The following is a 4,236-nucleotide window of genomic DNA, read 5'->3' as shown; positions in this document are numbered from 1 at the left end:
ATCAAAGGACTATTCCTTTATTTACATACTCCTTTACTGAGAACATTTAAATTGTTTTCTTCTATAACAGTACAGTGACATCCTTCCTCTACATTTGTATTTATTTCCTTAGGACCTATTTTCAGAGGTCATTTTTGGTTCAAGTCATTTGAACTTTTTAAGGTTCTTGTGACATGTTGTTGATTGTTTTCTGCAATGCTCGAGCTAGTTTATACTGTCACCGGCACTGAGAGTGTGGATTGGAAGTGCAATTTCAAGATAGGTGAATATCTGGATTCTGGATGTTCATCAATTGCATATTTCATCACATTCTTCTGAGAGAGAAGGCCTCTCGTGTTATGTTCAGCCATAACCACTAACCCATGGGAGTCATCCAATATACTGGATGTCTGCTGTGTCCTGGGCCCCCTCCCTATTGGGCTCTGGGAGTACAGCAGCAAAGGACGTGGACATAGACAAATAATCAGGCAATAACACGGGGAAAAACTGCTGAGAGAAGGGAAGGCCAGCTGTTGTTAGGATTACCTAAGAAGGTCGCCTAACCTGAACCTGCTAAGTCATGGAGGCTTTGAGTAAAGCTGAGAAACTGAATAGGTGTCAGGCGTGGTGTCAGGAGTAAGCATTATATGATCCACCCTGCTGCTGCAGAAATCCAAACAGATTGTTAACCACTTTTCCCTAAAAGTCTGACTTCATTCATGGTGATATGGAGATGGCTTGAGTAGGACTCAGTAGCAAGCAAATATTTACAACAGGTGTTGAGCCTTTTTCAAGTTTGTGCAGGTCCACTGGCCTCTGAACTTGACTTTGACTAGCTTAAGCTCCTGCGGCTCACCCACATTCCCTCCTTGCCTCTGGGCTCCTGCAAGGCCTGGGTCAACCAGTCATGTTTAACTACTGGGATTCACATGCTTGGATTGAAGTTATTTTTCCAGTGCTGCTGTCTTAGAGGTATTTTGCTTGCCTCCCTTGTTTATGCTTTAAATGTTGCACCTGGGCTTGACCTTGGGTTTAAGTCTGTTTGCAGAAACCAGACATGGGTTCTTGTACTCTGACAATAAAAATAAAAAGTCAAACCTCATAGACAATCAACACATTCATTATGGACTGAGAGCACACACAATTATGCATCTGTGGAGAAATGAATAGTTATAAAGTATACATGTTTGGGTGGAACCATTGGTCATAGCTAGGAATGGTCAACTAGTGGGAACGGAACAGGTATCTCTCTTCTCCCTTTCTTTACCATAAACCCAGATCATTACCTAGTAGGGCTCAAGAGACAAATAGCATGGTACATGGTTAACAGCCCCAGCGCTAGCATCAGAGCACTTGGGGTCAAATCCCACCACGGCCATTTACAAACTGTGTGAACTTGGGCAAGTCACTTAATTTTTCTAAGCTACCATGTTGCTTTTGTAAAATGGAGATAGTAACGCCTTCTATATTAGGTATCATCCAAGCTCCTATAACAAAAAGAGCCTCCCAAAAAACCAACAAAATAGCATAGACAAGATCAAAGCTTATTTCTCTCACATTAAAGCATTTCAGACCTAAATGGTACAGGGCTGGTTAGGCAACTCTGCCATCCTCAATACACAGCTTCCATCTCTGAGTCCAACGTAGCTGCTCACTTGATCATAACTGCAGGGAGTCCATGTCCTTTCCTTTTTAGGGCACAATTTGGAAATAGCACACTTTATTTCTATTCACATTCCATTGGCCAGAATCTAGTCACATGGCTATGCCTAGCTATACAGGAAACCAGGAAATGTAGTCACTGGCTGGGTGGCCATGGGCTTGACAAAACTCAGGCATTCTATTATAAAAGAAAAAGGAAGTGAATATTGGTGGCTGATCAGCAGCACCGGCCACACTGACCTCCAAGGGTTGTTGGAGGATTAGGGAAGATTATATGAATCATATGAGTTAGTTATCTGTATTATCTGATTATTAGTATTTCTATTTATTCTGGAGTGCCATGTAGCTCTTGTATGAGTTGCAACGCTGTTCAGAAAATACAGCAAACTTTGTTGTAGGATATCCTATTATACTCATCCTTGTGGGATGTGCTGTAGTTCAGAGACTGCCTCTGGACACTGAAGTTTGGCTCCAAGGTCACATTACGATGAACAAAGGCCAACCACTGCCCTAAACCAAACCTTCCTATCCCACAAAACCATCCTTTCAAAACATATTTTGTTTAATTAACAAACACTTAATATTGCTCCTACTATGTCTAGGCTCTACACTAAGGGATTTTCCAATATTAACCCATCTAATCCTTATAACAATCCTATAAGGGGGAATGAACTCTTACTACCTTCACTTTACATCTGAGGGCACTAAGGTACAGAAAGGTTAAGTAAGCTCCCGAAGTTACCCAGATAGTTTGCAATGGGGCCAGGATTCGAACTAGACAGTGTGGCTCTGGAGATCACATCTCCACTCCTACGTTGTTCTGCCTGTGACAAAGTGGGCAGGAATAAAGGAAGATCTTGAGTGAGTGTTCTACATTCTTAGAATTCAACTCCAGCATTGCACTACCCTCTGCCCACCTGAAGACGTGGTGTTATGGGAAGCACCCTGAGTAAAGCAATTGTGAAATCCATGTTTTGTACCCACATAGTTGAGAAGAACCACGAGAAAATGACATTCTTCTCAGTCTTTAAAAGACAAAAAATGGGAAGTTGTTATGGATTTGTAATATAAGAGCATGACAGGCCTAGAGAGCCACATGGGATTGAGGAACAGCCAAAGGCAGGAATGAGAGTGCTGGAGAAGAGGCAGCTTGCAGAGCAGCAAGGATGAAGAAGGAGGAGGAAGATCTCTAGCTGCCTCTCCTTCCTGACAGCAAAGGGCAGGCAGAGACTTAGCTAAACAAGTTCATTCAAAGAATCATTTTCCACCAAGCAAGAGGACCTGTTGCCCTGTATCATCTTATATGCAGCTCCTGTTCCAGGATATGTGGACATAAACAGATTCAGTTCTGAGACACTGTGACATGAAGCAAAATTCTCCTTCTTGTGTCAAATGTGGAAAGCAATTGCTCCAGGCAACCTGAAAATGAAGATCTATTTACTTCTTTTTTTTTCAACTGAGAAAATAAAGAGAAACGTTATTTTATTTCCTTTTTGTCCTCTATATAAATTCTGAAACAAATAAATCATGTCTAGTGCCTACCTGCCTCATCAGTGGGAACTGAACTTGCATTGATTCCAGAAAGACCAAACAAAGGACAGTCTCAATCTGCAGTGACATGATCCCATTTGTGACATTTAATGCAGTTCATATTTCTAACCTGAATATCAAAGGGCTAATTTTTTTGTTTATGTAATCTTTGGCATATTTTTCTCATGGAGCTTCTTTCTGCCATTTAAATTTGTCTTCATTCTCTCCTGTTTTCTTTTTTCTCTGTTTCCTTTTTTAGCTCCTGGTGGGGCCTCACAAATGAAATTAAGGCCATTCTTTACACATTCATCTCCCATAAGCAATCTATTTTCATATGATTATTGTTCTTTAAGATACTGCTGCCTTCATTCTTCTTGTTTCTTCTTATCATATATTTTCTGTTCTGCCATTCATACTTTTTTTTTTTTGAGATAAAAGTCTCACTCTCTCACCCAAGCTGGAGTGCAGTGGCGCCATCTCCGCTCACTGCAACCTCCGTTTCTCGGGTTCAAGTGATTCTCCTGTCTAGCCTCCCCAGTAGCTGGGACCACAGACACACAGCTAATTTTTGTATTTTTATAAGAGAGGAGGTTTTGTCATGTTGGCCAGGCTGGTCTCGAACTCCTGGCCTCAAGTGACCCACCGGCCTCAGCCTCCCAAACTGCTGGGATTACAGGCATGAGACACCACACCCGGCCCATTCATACTTTTTTGATACTGGATTTGGAGGCAAGATGAACATCTTTCTTGCACATGACATTGTCAGAGGATTTCCCCATCCTTGAGCCAGAGCTAGGGAAAGCAGTGGCTAGCTCTGTAAGCAACATAAACGAACTACTTAGCAAGCACTAGCTTAATTCTCTGAAACTTTGTACTGGGATTTTTCCCAATCCCATCCCACCCAATATTCTAAATGTCAATGAATAACAATCACCGTTGCCTTTCTCTTGTCTGGCTGGCCCCTGAGGTGTGAAACAACTTACTTGACGGGCAAATTATAGATGATACAATATTAGAATTTGTATCATCTTTCTCTTAATGCCCTTTTAAACTCTGCATCCTCAA

At 41.6% G+C, this 4,236-nt stretch overlaps 1 pseudogene; it reads right to left on the bottom strand.

Annotated features, from left to right (window-relative positions):
- Window positions 1–209: 209 nt before the first annotated feature.
- LOC101140566 (corepressor interacting with RBPJ 1-like) lies at window positions 210–3,950 on the bottom strand (annotated as a pseudogene).
- Window positions 3,951–4,236: the final 286 nt, after the last annotated feature.

Source organism: Gorilla gorilla, chromosome 9, assembly GCF_029281585.2.
Source record: "Gorilla gorilla gorilla isolate KB3781 chromosome 9, NHGRI_mGorGor1-v2.1_pri, whole genome shotgun sequence".
NCBI lineage: Eukaryota > Metazoa > Chordata > Mammalia > Primates > Hominidae > Gorilla > Gorilla gorilla.
Note: the sequence above shows the minus strand (reverse complement) of the source record. Positions and strands in the feature narration are given on the sequence as shown.